The following is a 22,469-nucleotide window of genomic DNA, read 5'->3' on the forward strand; positions in this document are numbered from 1 at the left end:
CCGCAGGGGTGGGGGTGGGAATTGGGGGGGGAAAAAAAAGTTTGCCAGAGTTGCCCTCTGGGTCCCGCTCCCGCCCGGCGGAGGGAGGCGGAGAGAAAGGACAGCTGGGCAGCCGCGGCCTCTGGGGGTGGCCGGCCCCGCCGCGTCCAGGCTGTGCCGTTCCCTCCGTCGCCCCTCTCCAGCGCCCCTCCGCGCCTGTCACCCTCCTCCCACCGGGCTGCCCAGCGGTTAGCGCGGGAGCGAGGAAGTCCGCGGGGCCGAGGGGCGTGGGGCAGGAGGCCGCAGGTCCCGGCGCGGCCACCCTCGCCCCAATGTGCTTACCCTGGTGGCGGGGCGCGGCCTCCCCGCGCCGGGGGCTCCCTCCGGGGCGCGGGCCTGGGGCCGGGCGGCGGCGGCTTCGGCGGGGCCGGAGCGGGGCCGGGCGGGCGGCTCGGGGCCCGGAGGCGGCGGCGGCGGAGCGCGGTCCCGGGCCGGTCAGCGGCGCGCCATGTCGCAGCGCGGGCGGAGGGAGCGCGGGGCGCGCGGTGGCCGGGCCCGGCGCCGCCTTCCCGGCCGCGGGGCTGGGGCTCGGGGCGCGGGGCGGGCGCGGGCGGCGGAGGGCGAGGCGGCGGCGCGGGGCGCGGGGCGCGGGGCGCGGGGCCGGGCCGGGCGGGCAGGGGAAGCTGTCAGCGCGCCGCCGGGCGCTCCGGTGGCGAAACCTCCTCTTCCTGCCCCGGCCCGCGGCGCACTTCTCTGTCTTTCTCTCTCGCTCACTCTCTCACTTCCTGGGCTGGAAATTCCCACTGACGTCGAGAGAGCAGACAGACGGACGGACACGCGTGTGCACGCCGCGGGGGCGGGAGGTGGGGTCGCCGCCTCCGGGGGTGGGGAAAGCCCGCGCTTCTGGGGGCGCCCTGCGCCCCGCGCCCAGCTGGGCTCCGGGGCCGCGGGCGGGCGCTGCGGGGCGGAGGCCGGGAGGGCGCGGACGGCGTAGCTCCGTGTCCCCGGCGGCGCCCCCGGAGCCCCCGGGGCAGGCGGGCGGGGACGCCCCCTGGAGCGCCCGCGGGGTCAGGCCGCCGGGGTCGGGTGGCCCCGGAGCCCCTGGGAGGGGATGCTGGCTCGGCCTGGCGCCAGGCATGCCCTGCACAAACATACATCTCATCCGGGGTTCCCTTTAAATTGTCTCAGCTGCACCCAGATCTTCCGTATCTTCTACTGGAATTTCTGGATCATAACTGACTTCTGTCCAGGGAAGTCTGAACGCCTACTGGGTGTTGGTGACGTCTTAAGCTGCTGGTGATGACTTATGTTGAACTCTCTTAGAGCAGTGGTGGGCTAACTCATTAGTCAACAGAGCCAAATATCAATGGTACCATGAACATTTCTTTGGAAAGCCAAATTTTTTAAACTTAAACTTCTTATACCGCCGCCACTTCAAAGTAGACTTGCCCAGGCCGTGGTATTTTGTGGGAGAGCCACACTCACTGGGCCAAAGAGCCGCATGTGGCTTGTGAGCCGCAGTTTGCCAACCACCATCTTAGGGCATGGAGAGGCCTTGATGATAATTACTGTGGCTAGAGTGACAGTGATGGCGGTAGCAATGGTTTTGGTCCACAGCTCAGCACAAGAAAATATTCAATCTGCAGAGGAGAGTTTTTCCTCTATTTTTTGTTGTTGCTTTGTTTTTTGCTTTCTGGAAAGACCACTACTACCCTATTTCCCCGAAAATAAGACATCCCCTGAAAATAAGACCTAGCGCAACTTTGGGAGAAAAACTTAATATAAGACATTGTCTTATTTTGGGGGAAGCAGGGTAGGACCTGCAGACAGGTCTCCCAGTGACCATCCAGCTCTTTATATATGACAGGCTCTGTACTAGACTCAGGCAGGGAATATCTTGAAGATAGGTGAGCTCCGAAATGAGAATCCTTGAGTTGCTATTTTGAAGTTCATTATCTCACTACTGAGTTCAATGGCAACTGCTGCTTTAAAACATCAGTAATCAAGCAATCACCAGGCAGTGCTGTTATGGCCTTGGGTTTCCCCTAACAACTTCACCATATTCCTTTTATGCCACCTCCCTTCCCTGCCCCTATCCCTTCCCCAAATTATAAGACTCTTCTTGGTGGAGTGTTTGGCAGAGAAGTAGAGACATTTGATGGGATCTTTGATAAGTCTTTGCGGTGACCGAGGGACCAAACAACAATCTACTTTCAAGGGATTTGTCTTAACTTCCAAGGGCTGTTTGAAAAGCTGGAATTCAGATGATTTGCAATGTTTTTTTTAGAAATCCTGTGTTCTTATGTATGGACATTGTTAGGAAATGTGCCAGGACTATATTTAAGTAGGTTAATACATAGTTTATATAAAATGATTTTTGCCATTGATGTGAGTATAAACAACAAAGTATTAGGGGAGCGGTTTTATTTCTTTATGAGCATCCACACTCTTCATTCAGGGTTGGGGGAGTAAGTAGCCCTTTGCTGAAAGAATGGATAGACATTTTTGAAACAACAATTAAAGAGTGGTAATAATTGAAAAGAATTCAAATTCAAAATTATTTCATAGAATGGACTTAAAATTGAGGACCAGGTGTTAGGTATGTGTGTTTAGTTTCCTAAGGATGCCTGAAAAAATTACCATAAACTGGGTGTGTTAAACAACGGGAACCTATTCTCTCAAGGTTCTGGGGGACCACAAGTCGGAAATCAAGGTGTCAGCATAGCCATGCTGCCTCTGAAGTCTGGAGGCACAAGTCCTTTCTTGTCTCTTCCTAGCTTTTGGTGGCTCCCAGCAATCCCTGGTGATTCTTGGCTTTTAGCTATGTAACTTCAATTTTTTTCCTTTGTCTTTCCTCTTTAAAGAACTTATTGGGTAAAACTGGCTAACAAAATTATACAGGTTTCAGGTGCACAATTCTAAAACCCATCATATGTACCCTGTATTGGAATGTTCACCACCTTAGTCAAGTCTCCTGCCATTGCCATCTATGGCTCCTATCCCCTCATCTAAGTCCCCCTCCCTCCCCCCCAGCAATCACCACACTGTTGTGAGGGTTCCTAACTATTCTCATTCCATCTCTCTCTCTCTCTCTCTCTCTCTCTCTCTCTCTCTCTCTCTCTCTCTCTCTCTCTCAATACTTCTATCCCCCTACCCAATAGCACTCCCTTCCACCCCAGCACAACTGTCATCCTGCTCTCTAGCTATGGCTCTGACTCTATTTTGCTTTTCAGTGCATTTTGTTTATTAGATTCCACATATGAGTGAAATGGTACTAGTCTTTCTCTGACTGGCTTATTTCACTTAGCATAATGTTCCCCAGGTCCATCCATACTGTTGCAAAGGGTAAGTTCCTATTGAAAAAAAAAAAAATCTATCTATCTATCTATCTATCTATCTATCTATCTATATACATATATATAATAATAATAATAATAATTATTATTATTATTATTATTATTATTATTGATTTCAGAGAAGAAGGGAGCTGGAGAGAGAAATAGAAACATGGACGATGAAAGAGAAACACTAATCAGCTGCCACCTGCACTACCCCTACTGGGAACCCAACCCGAAACCCGAGCACTTGCTGGGATCAGGAATCAAACCCTGAGCTATGGTTTATAGGTCGACACTCAACCACTGAGTCACACCGCAAGATTTCCTTCTTTTTCTTTTTATATACTATACAGTACTATTCTATCATGTAAATGTACCACAGCTTCTTAATATACTCATCTACTGATGGACATGGGCTGCTTTCAAATCTTGGCCTTTGTAAATAATGCTTTTTGAATTAGTATTTTGGGTTTCTTGGGATAAATTCCCAGAATTAGAATCATTAGTCTATTCTGTTTATTTCTGCTCTCATTTTATTATTTCCCTCCTTATGCTCACTTTGGGCTTTATTTGTTGTTCCTTCTTCTGTTCCTTTAAGTGTAAAGCTAGATTGTTTATTTGAGATTTTCTTTGTTTCTTGAATAGGCCTATAATGCTATGAATTTCCCTCTTAGGACAGCTTTTGCTGTGTCCCATAGATTTTGGATTGTTATAATACTTCTCATTTTCATTTGTTTCAAGGTATCTTTTGATTTCTTCCTTAATCTCATTATTAATCCATTCATTGTTTAGTAGCATGTTATTTAGCCTCCATGTCTTTGTGTGTTTTTCAGGTCTTTTCTCTTGTGATTAATTCCTAGTTTCATAGCATTATGGTCAGAGAAGATGCCTGAAATGAGATCAGACTTCTTAAATTTATTGAGATTTATTTTGTGTCATAACATGTGGTCTATCCTAGGGATTTATTGAGACTTGTTTTGTGTAGTTGATGCACTTGAAAAGAATGTATATACCCTGTGCTTTGGGGTAAAATGCTCTGAAGATACCAGTTAAATCCATCTGATCTAGTCTGCCATTTTGATTTTCTCTCTGGAAGATCTACCAATTGATATCAATTGGGTGTTTATATGCCCTACAATGGCTGTATTACTGTCAGTCTCTCCCATCATGCCCATTAAGCCTTGCTTTACCTATTTAGCCTTTCCTATGTTGGATGGATAAATGTTTATAAGGGCTATATCCTCTTGTTGGATTGTTCTTTATATCATTTTGTAGCGTCTGTCTTTGTCTGTTACTACAGCATTTGTTTTAGTGTCTGTTTTGTCAGATATAAGTATTGCTATTCCAGTTTTTTTCCTTTTTCATTTGCATGAAATATCTTTTTCCATCACTTTGTTTTTAGTCTGTGTGCAACTTTCATTCTGAAGTGAGTCTTTTGTAGACAGAATACACAGGGTGTCTCAAAAATGTATATAATTTTAACAGATGGTAGTTGCTAAATGAAAATGAAATGTACTTTAATAAATATTGTCTTTATAATTATTCAAAGTGTGTGTATACATTTTTGGGGGAGACCCTATATATGCTCTTGCTTTTTTATCCATCCAGCTATCCTATGTCATTTGATTAGAACATTTAAGCCACTTACTCTTTTTTTTTTTTTTTAATATATGTATATATTTTATTGATTTTGTACAGAGAGGAAGGGAGAGAGATAGAGAGTTAGAAACATCGATGAGAGAGAGTCATCGATCAGCTGCCTCTTGCACACCCCCCACTGGGGATGTGCCCGCAACCAAGGTACGTGCCCTTGACCGGAATCGAACCCGGGACCCTTCAGTCCCCAAGCCGACACTCTATCCATTGAGCCAAACCGGTCCCGGCTAAGCCACTTACTCTTAAAGTGATTATTGATAGGTACATATTTATTGCCATTTTATTTTTTTTAGCTTTGTTCTTTTGTTTTTTCTCTTTCTCCTCCTTCTCTCCTCCTTCCCCTTCTCCTTCTCCTTCTTCTTTTTCTTCTTCCAATAGGTCTTTTAACATTTCTTATAATACTGATATGGTGGTAACAAACTTCTATAGCTTTTATTGTCTGGGAACTCTTTATTTCTACTTCAATTTTAAATGATAGCCTTGCTGGGTAAAATAGTCTTGATTGTAGGTCCTTGCTTTTTATCACCTTGACTATATGCGAATCCCTTTTGGCTTGACATGTTTCTGTAGAGAAATCAGCTGGCAGTCTTACAGGAGCTCCCTTGTAGGTAACTGTGCTTCTCTTGCTGCTTTTAAGGTTCCCTCTTTGTCTTTACCTTTGCAATTTTAATTATGATGTGTCTTGTGTGGGCTTCTTTGTGTCCATTGTATTTGGGAATCTCTGTACCTTCTCCACTTGTGTGTTGTTTTTTTCCTTTACCAAGTAAGAAAAGTTTTTAGTCATTAGTTCTTCAAATAGGTTGTCATTCCTTTGCTCTCTCTTCTCCTCCTGGAACCCCTGTAATGCAGATATTGTTATGCTTCATGTTCTCCCAACTTAAACCATCCTCATGTTTCAAAATAATTTTTTTTTCTTTTTGCTGATCTAATTTGGTGTGATTTTTCTACCTTGTCTTCCAAATCACTGATCTGATCCACTGCTTCAATCAATCTAATGTTTATTCCTCCCAGTGTAATCTCTATTTCAGATATTGTACTCTTCATTTCTGATTGGTCCCTATGTAGTACTCTATAGGAATTTAGTTTCTTTGCCTATAAAATAAGCATAACATTATAACTTGAATTATAAACTGTATAATGACTTCAATGTTTTACATTTTATAATTTGTATTGCTGTGGTCTAAATGTTTGCATCTTCCCCCACCCCTAAATTCATATACTAAATTCCAACCCCCCTATGGTGATGGCATTAGGAAGTAGGGCTTTTGGGAGGTGATTATTTCATGAAGGCTGAGCCCTCATAAATGGGATTAGTGCTCTTATAAAAGAGACTTAAGAGAGCCAGCACTTCCCTCTACCATATGACGATACAATGAAAAGTCTGTAACCTGGAAGCGGGCTCTCGCCAGACCAATCTGGCACCTGATCGCAGGCTTTCAGAATCCAGAATAGTGAGAAATCAATTTCTGTTGTTTATAAGCCACTAGGTCTCTGGTTTTTTGATATAGAAGCCCAAGGTAGCAGATTAAGACATTATATATGCATATATATGAACAACTTATGTGTTGTATGATGTATGTATATTACATTATAACAATCCTGTTACACAAGGTTGAGGCAAATGAAGGAGAAAGAATTTAAAAGGTCAATACAAATGTAAACAATTATTCTAAGAAAAAAAACTTGAAATTAAGTTCCTCATAGCTTTAAGGGACATAAATGCTTGCACTGTTGACCCCTGGGATACACACTCATCCTTGTAGCTTCTCTCCTTGCTGATAGTGGAGTATTTCATTACAACCCCATTAAAGTGCTTGTCATATTTTGTCTCCTGCTTGCAGTTAGCAGTTTTTATTGAGGGAGCACTCAGTTTAGCCTATGTAAATAGTTATAAAAGAAAAGATGTAATCTCTATTCATAAGATCAGAGCCAGAAAGAATGACCGCTTATATAATATCCAGGACAAAAGCGACCTGTGCAATGAATCACAGCGGCAACAGTAAAACCAACAGGAGAGGACAAAGAAATCATCTTCCTCTTAAGATTACACAAAGAAACCAGAACTTCATTCCTTGGGAAATGAACATACTGAAATGACCCATCACTGGTCTTACACTAGTAGATACTAGCATCTTTTCTCTCAGCTCCAAAGAATGTGTATGCACTACCATCACTGTCTTCAAAGAATTCACAACACACAAAGGAGTGCGTGTAATTCTAGTACTGGGCAGCGTGCCTTCATGGAGGTTTAACCAAATGCTCAGGCATAAGTAGGGAGAGAGAGACCACAGAGCTTGCATTATGGATGCTGGCTAAGCTTGATTAGATTGTGGAATTAAGTGTTGCTGTCAGATTTGAAGCCAGTGCTGGACTGTGCCCTTCACAGAAAAGACTTCACTGTTGTTCCTAAGCCAGTTCAGTGCTGTTCGGTTCTGTGTGATTCTGTTATAGCAGCCCTCGATAGCTGTGTGGCCCTGGACAAGGGACCTAACTGTGCTGGCCTTCTTCTCACCTGTAAAATAGGATGCTGACTATACCCACTTCGTAGTGGAATGGTGAGGTACAAATGAGAAAATGTGCATGAAGTACTGACCAAGGTGTCAGGTGCCCAGGATACTCGCCTTTATGCTGCTTATTATTATTAAGACTGTTGTTTCTTTAAGGGAAAATGTGATGAAGAGGGTAGAGTTTTGTGGACATTGAAATGGTCAATATGATATAATGGCGAATGATCAGAAGAAAGGAAATGACAGATAAGGGGTAGTGAAAATTAAATATATGATGTCTGAGTTTAAAACAATTTATAACAAAAAGAGTAAGTAGAGTTGTATGTTGTAAATTATTAATGTAAAAAATATCCAGCCGAAACCGGTTTGGCTCAGTGGATAGAGCATCGGCCTGCAGACTGAAAGGTCCCAGGTTCGATTCGTCAAGGGCATGTACCTTGGTTGCGGGCACATCCCCAGTAGGGGGTGTGCAAGAGACAGCTGATGAATGATTCTCTCTCATCGATGTTTTTAACTCTCTATCCTTCTCTCTTCCTCTCTGAAAAAAAAAAAAAAAATCAATAAAATATATTTTAAAAAATATATCTAGACCTTCTTTTGTCCAGACACTCACCAGCCAACATTTTTTGGTCTAATATCACCCCTTTAAAGCCCATTCATAACACTTAAAATATGTTCTATAAATAATAATAAAAATGTTCAAAAAGACAAATTGTTCCTTTTTTAAACAAATGTAAACTAAGGGCCTGATGGAAAGAGGGGAAATACATATTATTTCACCAAAGAATTGGCCATAAAAGCATATCCCACACATGGAAAGATTCAGGAAAAAGGAGAGGGTTTGAGAGAACCAGGATTTGACCTAAGTCAACTTGATCCCTACATTCAGGAGGCTAAAATGTAGGTGGTTTTTGGAAGGTATGAAAGTCCTGGAATTTATCCTTTTCTTGGAAGCAGTAAAGAAAGAACAGAATATTCATTGTTTTTCTCTTAATGGGAATCACAAAAGGCTCTTAAGGTACCATCAAAGGCAGGAGGAAGGCTTAGAAAATCAGAGTTTGAAAAGCTAGAGTATGTTTGATGGTGCCAAATATGACAAACGGTTTTTAAAAGGTGCCGATAAGCCGAAAGCGGTTTGGTTCAGTGGTAGAGCGTCGGTCTGCGGACTGAAAGGTCCCGGGTTCGATTCCGGTCAAGGGCACATTGCTGGCACATCCCCGGTAGGGGGTGTGCAAGAGGCAGCTGGTCGACATTTCTCTCTAATCGATGTTTCTAGTTCTCTATCTCTCTCCCTTCCTCTCTGTAAAAAATCAATAAAATATATTAAAAAAATTTTTTTAAATAAAAATAAGTAAAAGGTGCTGATGAGAAGAGACAGTTGAATTAAGGAATTAAGAAACTCCAGCCATAGCTGCAGAGGATGGTTGTGCAGCTAAGGAAAGAAGTCACTCCTGCACTCTGCTCACCCTACTCACTTTCTGGAAGAAAAGGAAACTCTTCATTTTCAAAATGGCACTGATGGTGGTGGCTGTGGTCCTAGGTTACTTTTTAGGAGTAGCTTCAATAGAATGGTAAGAGTCAAAAACCAGATTACAGATTACAAGTGAATGTGAAATGGAAAAGGAAAGGCAGTCAATGCGAAAGAATCTCACTGAAAGTTCAGAGTGAGAAGGGAGGAAGAGAAGCTGGTGTGATTCTTCATTCATTTGACTCACACTAATGGAGTGCCAAGTGTAAAGGAAGTTTGGAAGGGTGGTGAGAGAGTTTAATGAGTTGATTGAATTAATAAAAGAAGCAGAATTATTAGCAAAGGAGCAAGGTGCCAGAAGGAAAGAGAAGTGGGATGTGGAGGTCACAGTCTAGATCAGTGGTTTTCAACCTTCCTAATGCCACGACCCTTTGCTACAGTTCCTCATGTTGTGGTGACCCTCAACCATAAAACTATTTTCTTTGCTACTTCATAACTGTAATTTTGCTACTGTTACAATGTAAATATCTGTGTTTTCCCATTAATCTTAGGCGACCTCTGTGAAAAGGGTCGCAACTCACAGGTTGAGAACTGCTGCTGTAGAGCCTAAGACCATCGGATTATGAATCGTATTTACATTACGATTCATTAATAGTAGCAACATTACAGTTATGAACTAGCAATGAAAACAATTTCATGGTTGGGGGTCACCACAACATGAGGAACTGTACTAAAGGGTTGAGGCAGTAGGAAGGTTGAGAACCATTGGTCTAGATGATGCCCGTAACAGGCATCTCTTCTATTGATTTGCATGAAGACAGCAACTCATCCCATTTTATCCAAGATTCTTCCGATTTTAGTACAGAAATCACTTTGTCCAGGAAACCATCTGTCCTCAGTAAACCAGGGTGATTGGTTAGGCCAGATGAAGCTAACAAAATTGATTTGACTGAAATCAGACTGTTTAGAAGGCATCCCATTGAGACAGCTACCAATTACTTGTTTTTATGGAGGGTGTTTCTGTCTTTGGAAAAGTTCCATATATGGCTGTCAAAGCTATTTATAAGTGATGATCTGATATATATATATAAACACTTTAACAGCTGATAGCTGTTAAATGAAAATAAAATGTATTTTAACAAACACTGCCTTTATAATTATACTACAGGCCTGGCGCACAAAATCCATGCACCGTAGGGTCCCTCAGCCTGGCTGGTGATCTGGGCCAATCGGGCCTTCCTTCTCCCAGCTGCTGGCTGCCAGCCAGGGCCTTCCTTCGTTCTGCATCGCCTCTTGGTGGTCAGTGCATGTCATAGCAAGTGGTCAAATTCCTGAGGGGACAATTTGCATATTAGCCTTTTATTATATAGGATTCAAGACGTGTATACATTTTTTTTTTTGACACACTGTATCTGTGTGTGGAGAGACAGAGAGGGAGAGAGAGAGAAAGACGTGGGAAAAACTAAATATGCAGTTGTGAGTATGCAAAACAGAGTTTGCCCTAGCTGGTTTGGTTCAGTGGATAGTGTGTCAGTGTGCAGATTGAAAGGTCCCAGGTTTAATTTCTGTCAAGGTCACATGTCCGGGTTTCGGGCTCAATCCCCAGTAGGGGGTGTACAGGAGGCAGCTGATCAATGGTTCTCATTATTGATGTTTCTGTCTCTCCCTCTCTCTTTCTCTTTGAAATCGATAAAAATATATTTAAAAAACAAAAAATGCTCAGTTTATTCTTTTATTATTATTTAACAATTGTTTATTTATTTGTATTACAGCAGTAAACATACCTTTGCCCACCTGCATCTATATGTATTTAATAGAATAAAACTGCTTTTATATTTATGAATATACCTCCTGACAAGCTTTTATTAGAAATCTGAAAGAACACGTTGTTATAATAATAATACAATTTTAGCAGGTCTCCATTCATATTGACAGCAAGACTAAAAAAAACTTTTTTGGGACTTTTACAAATTTGAACAATGCTGTTCATCTGTTTACTATTACACCATTTCAACAACTTTTTAAAATTTCAGTTTCAGTATGGTTTAAAATTATACTCATTTCATGCAAAGAAGTTGATTTAACTGCTCTTACAGTCTTAACAGCTAAACTTTTCTGACTGTGTGTATGTGTGTGCTTTTGTGTGCACTGTTGCTGACAGATGTCATTAGATATGCTGAGTTGAGTTGGTGTTTGATTTTGAATATAAAAATGAAAAAATTTCAAAATATAATGTCATAACATTTACAAAATAAAGCATATAAAAAGAAAAGTTAATAAATTGAAAGCTAGCTGAATTTACTCTGTGAATCAGAGTGTGGACAGAAAACAGATGACATCCTCAACAGTCAATAACGAGACTTGAATGAAGGAATTATTTAGGGGAGTGGGGCCAGCTTTGAGAGAGACCAAAAAGGCATGCAAAGCATCTCAAAGATGGCAAGAGCAGGAAGCCTTTGCCACTCCCAGGCCTGAAGGGATAAAGAGGGAGAATGGTGCCTGGAACCAAGAAGGAGCTCATAGTTGTTGGAGAAGAGTTTTAGAAAACAGCTGGGCACTTCGCTAGAGAAACTTACCATGGACAACTTACACACGCAGGGAGGGAGCCAATGCAATATATTACCCACCCTCTCTCCCCAACCAGTCCCATCTCCCGTGTTTCCCAGTAAGAGGACACAAATGGAAGCCTGAGGCACAAAGCAGAATGGAGAGAAGCGGGGAGTGGACCTGGAAGAGCAAATGCAGAGTATCCAGAAGAGAATGTTAACCCAAAATAACTAAATAAATAAAAAAAAGAACTTAAAATAGTCAACTTATGTGGTGCATGTAGGCTCATTCTGTAGCTAATTCATTCTTACAGGGGCAAAGAGAGGCTGTGGGGCATAGAATGGTGAAATGCCTAGAAACATCATTATGAGTCACTTTTTTCCCCCCATAGTGCAATTTGGCTATATTGAAGTAGCAACTCTTATTCTTGAAGTGATGTTTTTTTTTTTTGTGTGTGTGTCATTTAGTTATACACATCTATATTTTATTGCTGTTCTTAAAAAGTTGTCTAATTGATTATGTAATTCAAGAGTTGGAGTTACTTTTGTTTACATATTAAAGATTTCATTCTGCTCTCTTTAATTTTTATTGTTGCTTTTAAGAAGTCAGCCTGGACCACCCTAGTTGCTGCTTTTCTGATTTCTTTCTTATCCTGATTTTCTTGTGATGAATGTAGATTTTATCTATTTTTACATGCCCTAGTTGGAGTTTATTGTTTTTCTAATAGGGCTTCCTGAATCTCAGAATTTAAAATATTTCAATAATTCTGGAAAAACTCTGGTCCATTATCTTTTTCAGTATTGCTTCTCCTTCATTTTTTCTAGTCTTTTCTTCTGGAATCTTAATTAAGTAAGGTTACTACTAATTATTACTAGATTACTACTAGTTATTACTACTACTACTAATAGAATGACTACTATTATAAAAGTTATTACTGTCACTTTTATGCCTCAACATCTCTTTGGATTGCATTCTGGATAATTTCTTTAAATTTACCTTCCAATTTACTAATTCTTTTTTTCAGATTTACCTTCCAGTTCAACAATTCTTTCTTTACATTTTATTTGCTATTTAATACATTCACTGAATTTAAAATAATAAATTATTTACATTTCCTGAAACTTTATCTTTGGAAATTCTTTGAAACTTGGGTTGAAACTGAATACTCCAAATAATATTTATGTTTCTTATGGCCTATACTCTGGGTTCATTATTAACTTGGGAACACTTCAAATTAAATTCCATACTTGACAGATTTTGACCTCCACATATAGTGTGAGTGATTATGAATTATCAAGAGAGAGTTTCTTCTCTTTCTACACAGTGACAAAGTTTAGACAAGCAATCTTTAAGTTGTCATTATTATTATAAAATTACTGGAGGCCTGGTGCGCAAATATGTGCAATGGGTGGGGGCGGGCTGGCCAGCTGGTCCTGCCCCTGATCAGGGTGGGAGGAGCTGATGGGGGTGGGCCAGGCTGACTGGGAGAGGGGCCCTGGGAGGTTGCAGGGGATGATCAGGCTCTGATTGGGCTGGTTGGCTGCCACAGTGTGCATCATAATGACTGGTCATTCTGGATGTTCCGGTTGTTCCATTGTTTTGGTTGCAAATATATATATATTTGCTTTCAGTCTTAGGAATGTATGAATTCTTGACTTCCATGCAACCTTAGCAATGCAATAAGCTTCCAAATATGTTATGCAGCACTTCAATAAATTATTTCCATCAGTTATTTCATTTTAATCAGGAAGGGCACACTCTGAGAAAAACAAGGAATTTTTTTCTGTAGTTAGAGTATCTATCACATATTTAACTGTTTCTTGAACTTTAATTATATCTTGAGTAATTTTATTACTAAAAAAAGTTTTTATCTGACTCTTCCAGCAGTTCTGTTTCAATGGAACACCTGTTTGAAGTGTTTATCATGGTTTTTCTTTCTGGCTTGCTGGTACTCAGGGGCAAGTTGTTATTTTCCATTTCCTGCTCAGACCTCAGGCTCTTTATAGACTGACCTATAATTACAGGTTAAGTAGTTAGGGTCTTTTATGCAATGGCAGATCTATAAAGGGGAAAGTTTCTACTCCTGTGAGCTAGGGCTGAGTCAACTGGCAATCTGTCAACATCCAGCTGCAGCTTTGGAAGGAAGTCTTTTCAGCCCCAGATCTCCCTGCGTGCAAGTGAGGGCTCTCTCCTAGCCTCAGGGGCTAGGAGCCACTCATCCCATGGGTGCTGCTTTCCTCCTTATCATCTGTCACCAGCTGGATTAGGTTAACCCTTCTAGAAAACAAACAAACACACACATAAACAAACAAGTGTAGCTATTTCCGAAAGGTATATAAAGATTCCCTGCAACTAGCTTTCCATGGAAACCATGAAATTCAGATTTTTGCTTTTTGCATGCCCAAAACGAAGGAGAGCAACAATGTGTCTTTTCTTTTGAAGAGCCTGGAGCCTATGACCTCTAGTGTCCTACTCAGGTGCCCCCACTTACCTGCCTCGTTTTTTTGTTGTTTGGGGAAATAGTGGGGAGGGAGGAGGGAAGGGAACTTCAGCACTCAGATGGCCATTTCCTCACAATGCTCCTAGAATCACATTCCACTCTTATTGACACAGAGTATGTCGTATCTGAAAGACTTGAACGAAGGCGTGCCAGAGAGGTAGCTTGCTAGGGGGAAATTGGAGTGCTACCATCCAAAGAAGAAAAAAGAGATGATAGGAGGATATATACATTTAATGTGTCCTATATTGTGGCAACTATAAACATTATACACTATAGATGTACTTTTTAAAAGTATGTAATTTAATAAAATATCAGAAATAGAATTTCATTCCAATTGCACATTATACATTGTTAATACAATTCTCAAATGAGAATATTCTTATCTTGATTAGGGTGTTTTTCACTTCAAGGTATAGAATTCTGACTCAAAATGATTTAACAATTATGGAATAAGATTAGGTCATGTAGTTGAAAATCCTTAGATTAAAAGGACTTTAGATTCAGTGCAATTAAAACTTTGACTCTTTCTCTCAGAGGTATTTGTTTTTGCTTTTCTGTCTTTGTATTAGCAATATTCTCATGCTGGCTTTCCTCCTGGTCAAAAGATGGCTTCCAGCTGCACACTGGACAACATACTTTCTTTTTCACATTGAGACCTTGAAAGAGGGGTTGGGGAAGATATCTCCTTATGTATGGCTTTCTTTTAAGATCAAAGAAGAACTTTCCCTGAAGCTTCCAGCAAACTTTTATTTGATTCTCATTAGTCAGAACTGAGTCATGCCCATATTCCCTTCCCCCAAAGTTTCTTCATGGCCTTCTGTAGTCCTTCATTCTCACTCTGCCCAGTCTTAAGTAACCTCTGTTCTATTATATTTTCCATCACTATAGATTCGTTTGTATTTCCTAGAGTTTTATGTAAATGGAATCATTACGTGTGTGCTCCTTTGTAACTGGCTTCTTTCATTCAGCATGATTACTCTGAGATTCATCCATGTTGTGTGTACCAACAGCTTAGTTCTGTTACAGTTGAGTAGGATTCTGCTGTATGGATAGATTACAACTTATTTATTTATTCTTCTATGGGTAGACATTTGGGCTGTTCCCAGTTTGGGGCTATACAAATAAAGTTGTTAAAACATTTGTGTATAACTGTTTGTATAGACATATACTTTCTTTTCTCATGGGTAGATGTCCAGGAGTAAAATGGCTGGAACATATGGTTAGCATATGTATAACTTTTCAAGAAATGGTAAACTATTCTCCAAAGAGGTTGTGTCATTGTATATTCCTATCAGTAGCTAATGGGAGTTCTAGTTCTACCATGTTTTTGTAACATTTGGTATGGCAGTATTTTTCATTTTAATCACACTAATGTGTATGTTTTGTGGTATCTCATTGTGATTTCTTTTGCATTACCTTGTTTTCATAGGCCTATTTGCCATTTGGTAAAATATATGCTCAAATATTCTGTCCATTTTTAGTAGGGTGTTTAATTTATTATTGAATTTTAGTGTTTTTTTTTTTAATATTCTGGATAAAAGTCTTTTATCAAATAAGTAATTTCCAAATATTTCCTTCCAGTCTGTGAAGCTTGTCTTTTCATACTCTTGAAGAACAGAAGGTTCTAATTTTGATGAAGTTTACTTTACCATTATTTATTTCATTGTGTTTTTAGTGTTGGTCTAAAAACTTTTTGCCTAATTTAAACTCACAAAGGTTTTTCCTATGATTTCTTCTAGAACCTCTGCAATTTGAAGCCTTAAATTTTTTGTATACATGCATCTAAGTACAACCAATGGACACAAAACTCTGGGGAGGGAGGGTATATATGGGGGGTGGGCAATGTTAAAATATGTACACAGATAATAATTTAATAAAAAAAATAATAAAATAAAAAAAATTTTTTTGAAAAAAAAAAAAAAGAATGAAATAGGAAAACCAACCTACTTTTGTTTACCCCTGTATCGAAATACATTGATTGTATTTTGAATGTTAAATGAACCTTGTATTCTTGGGGGGAAATCCGACTTGGTTTTTTTTTTGTTTGTTTGTTTTTTATTAATCCTCATCTGAGGATATTTTTTTTCAATTGATTTTTAGAGAAAGTGGAAGGGACGAAAAAGAGAGGTGAAAGGGGGAGAAAGAGAGAATGAAACATCAAGGTGAAAGAGACACATTGATTGGTTGCTATTCGAGTTCCTTTGTAATTCCATTCCATTTTAGGATAATTCTGTCTAGACCTACTAAAACTTTTGTTGGGAATTGTATTAAACTTGTGTATTAATTTGAAGGGAATTGACATGTGTGCTAGATTGAGTTTTACAATATATTTATTGCCTTTATTTCTATTTATTACCTCTTCTTTGATTTCTTTCATCAGAATTTTGTAATTTTAAGCAAACATATCCTGTACATATTTTATTAGGTTTACATGTATTTTATTTTTGTGTGTTTATCAGTGGTTTTATATTTTTAATTTCAGTGTTCATTGCTAGCATATAAAAATACAATTAATTTTTTAAAGTATATCTTATATACTGGGACTTGGCTAATCTCACTTATTAATTCCAGGAGTTCTTTTGTAGATTTTTTGGGATTTTCTATGTAAGAAATCTTGTTGTCTATATATAGGGACAGTATTATTTCTGCCTTTCAGGCCTTTTTTTCCTCTCCTAGCTTGATTACACCAGGGAGAACTCAAAGCACTATGTTGAAAAAAAGTGCTATGAGTGGGATCCTTGCCTTGCTCCTGCTCTTAAGAAGAAATCATTTAACCTTTCGCCATTAAATCTAATGGGAGTTGTAGGTTTTTAAAAATAAAGGCTCTTTATTAAGTTGAGTAATTTTTTTCTCTACTTTTATTTCTGAGAGGTGTTTGTTTGCTTGATTGTTTTTAGCATGAATGGATGTTGAATTTTGCTTGTTAAATTTGATTGAATTTCTTTTAATTTTTAAAATTGATTTCAAAAGAGAAGAAGGGGAAGGGGAGAGAGAAAGAGAGGGGGGGAGGGAGAGAAAGAGAAAGAGAGAGAGAGAGAGAGAGAGAGAGAGAGAGAGAGAGAGAGAGAGGGAGGGAGAGAGAGATTTGTTGTTTTACTTATTTATGCATTCATTGATTGATTCTTGTATATGCTCTGACTGAGGATCAAACCCACAACCTTGGTGTATCAGGATAACACTTCAACCAATTGAGCTACCTGTCCAAGACTATTGATTAACTTTTAAATGTTGAAGCAGACTTGGATCCTAGGAATAAATCCCTTGTTGTAGTGGTATCTAACTTTCTTTAGATATTGCTAAAACTATTTGCTAAAATTCTCACATCTCTATTGATGATATTCATCTATGGTTTCTTTTTTTGTACTGTCTTTGCCTGGTTTTTGCATCAGAGAATCACTAGCTTCAAAAGATGAATTAAGAAGCACTCCTTTCTTTTCTATTTTCTGGAAAAAAAATGTGTAATCTATAAAGAAATCTTCTGAGCATGGAGATTTCTGTTTTGAAAGCTTTAATATTATGAATTGAATTTCATTAATAGTTACAGGGCTATTCAACTATTTCACACTGGGTGAGTTATAATAATTTACATTTTCCATGGAATTGATCTATTATACCTAAGTTTTTTAATTTATGTGTATAGAGTTGTCCCCTTATTATCTTTTGATGTTTCCAGGGTCTGTGGTAATATCCATATATTCTTCCTGATATATTTATTAGGTCCCCTTGGATTATAGTTTTGTCATTAGTGAAATGAAAGGCTTTTACCAGTTAAGATACCTCTATTCCTAAACACCTGCCACACTGCAAGCAACTGTGACTGAGAGAAACATATGTTGGCACTCATTTTAAGTGGAATATTTATTTCCAGCCTCCCTCTTATAAAGCACTAATGGTATTTTTGAGGTTGGAATTCAAACTCTTACAACAATACTATAAAGGTTATTCAGAGATTAGATTTCTAAATATGAATAACAATGAAGTGGTTAAGAGTTAAAGAGATACTCTTTTAAAATCAGTTATTTTATAGAATAACTTCGTTCATCTTTTTACAAAACTGACTCAGTCATCCATTTCCAATAATTCTAAATCTGGTCTTTAACTGAAAGACTATGAAGAGCAAGCCAAACACCCTCAAACAGTTAGCATTTTCTTTTTATCAACAAGCTTAAATCTTGCTGAAGAAAGTTGAATACAGGAAATAGCTCATTTAATGACGTGATGCATTGAAAAAAAAAATGCTATCTCTACCATCAGAATCAGCATCACAGACTTAGATCGAATATATCTCTATGCAGCCATCAATGCGGCTCAGAAGCTTTGTGTCAACTTAACCTGACTTAGTTGTACTATCAGTTCCTTTCTTGTTTTCCCTCATATATATTTGTCTTAATATAACCCACATATTATTTTTGAGGCATTCAGAGAATTGTTCCTACTCTGATCCCAACCTACTTCCGTTCCGTTTTGTTTTTATATATTTAATTTGAAACTGCAATCTTTATATAACCACTTAGGAACAACAAGACAGGATATATGGACTTTTGAGGTTTGTTGGCAGTTTGTGCAGACTTACTGTACAAATGTTTGTTATACTAAAGTGTACATCGAGGAGAGAGCTCAATTGTAGTGGTGGTAGTTGTGTTCATAAACTGAATCCTTTGCTAAGTGACACATCATCATGGAACCAAAGTGTTATAATTTACTAGCAAGATAATTTAGGCAAGTTACTTAGACTCATTGAATGTAAATTTTTTTTATGAAAAGTGAAATTGGTAGTAATTATCTTTTAGTGTCATGAGAATTAGAAAAAGTTTATGTAAAGTGCCCACCCCAGTGCCTGCCTGATAAAAAACATTCAGCAATTGGTAGCTATTATTATTGTTCCACAACAACGATGATAACAAGAAAAAAATAAAATAAAATCAATTCTTTAGCATTACTTTAAATATTGAACTGCCTCATTAATTCTACATCTACTTAAGTTTTTGCTTATTTGCAAAGACAATAGAAAGACACTTAAAAATGTATATAATGGCTCAGAAAACACATCATCCACATGCTTTTTTGTTTAAAAATTACTTGAAAACATATGTGAAGTAAATAAAAATGTAAAAATGTGTAAGATATACTATAAAAGACAGAATATTCAAATAAAAAGACATAATATGTATGAAATAATTCCAACATAAAACTAGGTGTATTAGCCAGGGTTCTTCAGAGAAACCAAACCAATACTATATATATATATATATATATACACTATGTTTCCCCGAAAATAAGACATCCTCCGAAAATAAGACCTAGCGCATGGAAAGATAAGACATCCCCTGAAAATAAGACCTAGCGCAACTTTGGGAGAAAAAATTAATATAAGACACTGTCTTATTTTCAGGGAAACAGGATATATATATATATATATATATATATATATATATATATATATTGCACATGCAATTATGAAGGCTGAGAAGTCTCATGACCTGCAGTCCTCAAGCCAGACATTTGGAAGAGCCAATAGTATAGTGCCAGTTTGAGTTCTGATGGGGGGATTTATAATCTGATTGAGCACCTGAATTAATCTGAAAAATAATCATATTATTTAAAATCATAGACCACATATACTTAAATGAATAGGGGGTTAAGTTTCTTATATCTGAACTAGAGGCCTGGTGCATGAAATTCTGGCATGGGTATGGTCTCTAGGCCTGGCCTGCGATCAAAGCATGAGTGTCTGGTGTAAAAGGTAGGTCTCAGCTGACCTCTCGGCCTTGGGCAGCACCTGGGCCCTTGGGCCCCCACTGCCCCCTCCACCTGAGTCACAGCACCAAGTCCCCACACTGAGATGCAGTTAGTGCCACCGGACACTGTGGCACAGCCTGGGCCTCTGGGTTGCCCAGTGCTGCTGTATAGAAGCAGGATGGGCAGTGCGCTCTCTCAGGTGAGCCTCGCAAATCAGACCTGTTTCCTAAAGTCCTGTAGTTACTGACAAAACATAGAAGTACTGTTCTACCACTAGTGACATAGGAGGGTTTTGCTTGCACCTCATGTTGTTACAAAAATGCATTCCATTTTCATCTCTTTTCCTCTTGCTTTTGCAAATACTTGTGCCACTGAAAGCATTTTCTCCTTCATTCAAACTACACAAGTACATAGATGTTGGTTTTGTGATTTTTGAGCTTATTATAGTGAAGTGTATGCCAGGATGAGCCAGATAAAATCTCGTGAAACAGCAGTCTCTGGGAATGAAACGTATTGCTACATGCAATTCATAGTTAGCATAAGGGGCAATATAGCCATTTTGCTTTTTTTTTTTAAAAAAAGGAAGACTTCAAAACAAAATACTTTAAAATTTTCACATATATAGTAATCACATATATGGATATATCAAAATAATTCAAAATAACATTCTTAAAATTTTAAAATATAAATATTCTTAATTAAATTCTTTAAATTTTATCATCTGTTATATAAAAATGATGGCTTGTATTATCTCTTATGTACCCCTTCTAACTCTAAATTTCCCTTTTGAAACCTAAGTATATAAAGTAGAAGTTGGTGGATTTTTAAAAAGCAGTTTGGGCCACAAACTAGCACATTTTTTTCTGGGAAATAATATATATAGCAATCAACGCATCTATTCTTTAGAATTTTGAGTCATTCCACACCACACATGATTCATTGTTCATTTTTAGTTCACTGAAAATGCAGCATTCACAAGGTGTGAAAGGGGAAGCTATCACCCCAGAATATATTTTAGCCTTTAAAATGTCAGTCTGTTTCCAACAATAATATTACACATGATGATGAGGTAGAATTTTGTAAGAATAGAATAATAGTAGGACTTTTCATCTGCATATTATCCGAGTTTTTAAGAGTGTATGTCAACAGAATATATACAGGTCACTCTTTGTAAGTTAAGAAAATTTCTCTTTTTCTAAGTTCATCTATGCATAATTTAAAACAAGAATACATATGGTGAATACCTTTCTGTATGACAGCATGTAGGGGTGTGGGGGCAGGGAGGGGGGAGGGACGGAAAGACCAATTACTATTAAGAAGGAAAGACTTTCAAACTGAACATTGATCTGGGGCCGTGGCAACTAGAAAAATAATCACTTATAATTATTCTGTAGATTTATTGTTAGTCTGCACCTTAAAAATTTCACATATATAATAATCATATATATGGATAATATATAAAATAACGCACACACCATACTTTATTCCTAACTATATGTCTCCCGTGTGTGTGTGCTCTTTATTAGACATTCATGGCTATTATATTTTTGATGATTTTTCCATAGGAAAAGTATGAGGAGGAAAAATAGAACTCCTAGGGGCTGGTGAAGTAACAGTAGTCCTGGGGCAAATCTCCCTTAGTAGTGGGAATAAGTCATGAAAAAAAAAATTAATATTTACTGTTTTCTTACTCTGTAATTGGCACCATGCCAAATCCTCCACACATCTGATGTATGAAGCGAATTGTCCATGGAGAAAGCTCTGGAACTACACGTTAGTCCTATGTCTTTCAATTAAAATCGATGCTTTCCTTGTGGCCTTCTGCCTGTTGCTTGAAAATTGCAATAATCTGTTTGTTCCCACTAGTCATGATTGCTGTTGAAAGAACACTTCAGGACACCAGGTTTGTTTCACTTCCAAAATGATATTATAATTTTAGTCCGATTGCCCTCACCTTATTCTTGTCACCTTCCTCCCCTCCAAATCTGATGCCCTCCCTCAGAGAACCTAGGCTTCAATCCTACAATTACACAAACTGCAGGAATGCTGCCACCTGCTGGTACCTTTGGGAGGTGTGAAAGGTAGTAAGCAAAACTCGACCTTGCTTCCCAAGCTATTTGCCACCACACTACTGAGACCTGACCATTCCCGTTGTTTGTTCTCCTTGCTCTCCTGAGTAGAGTCAACGGTTTGGGCAGCCAAAGGGAGAACAAAAACATCTTGGGTCGGTCATCTGTTCTTCTAGTATGTCTAACCTGATTGAATTTGAAAACCTAGCTGGAGATTATAGTTTGCCATTGAATATGCTATTGGGACAGTAATTGATGCTAATGTCCTACTGTTTATACTATACACTGAAGTTCGAGGCAGAATCATGACTTTAATCTTGAACACTTGTCTATCCTCAGCCAAAATTAGGTAAAAACGTTCTTGTTACATGATTATACATATTTATTTTCATTTTAATAATTTGCCAACAGTCACAATAATGCAGTTGAAAGTAAACTATACCATGTGTATGAACTTTTAAAATTGTATCATTAGTTTACACAAAATAGCTAGAGCAAAGCTAGTTCGTTGGATTCAATTATCAATTATTTTCAACATGTAAACAATCTGTTGAAATTCCTAAAAATGTTGTCAAAAAAAAAGTTAACACAAAGAACATGATTGATTAATTTTGACATGTGAATTATTAATTACTGATTTATGAAAAGTCCTTTAATCCATGTACT

The 22,469-nt window shown here is 38.7% G+C and overlaps 1 protein-coding gene across 7 annotated transcripts in view; it reads right to left on the minus strand.

The window, feature by feature from the left end:
• NFKB1 (nuclear factor kappa B subunit 1) overlaps window positions 1-389 on the minus strand; it is a 136,530-nt gene extending 136,141 nt beyond the window's left edge. For 5 of the 7 annotated variants that reach the window (XR_004983020.2, XM_045570387.1, XM_036410292.2 and 2 more), the window contains exon 1: window positions 322-389. The gene's annotated coding sequence lies outside the window, so the exon portion shown is untranslated. The remainder of the gene's footprint in view (window positions 1-321) is intronic. The other 2 variants (XM_036410281.2, XM_036410267.2) reach the window with 1 other exon arrangement.
• Between the last annotated feature and the right edge of the window lie 22,080 nt (window positions 390-22,469).

This window comes from Pipistrellus kuhlii, unplaced genomic scaffold (genome assembly GCF_014108245.1).
Source record: "Pipistrellus kuhlii isolate mPipKuh1 unplaced genomic scaffold, mPipKuh1.p scaffold_m20_p_1, whole genome shotgun sequence".
Taxonomy (NCBI): Eukaryota; Metazoa; Chordata; class Mammalia; order Chiroptera; family Vespertilionidae; genus Pipistrellus; species Pipistrellus kuhlii.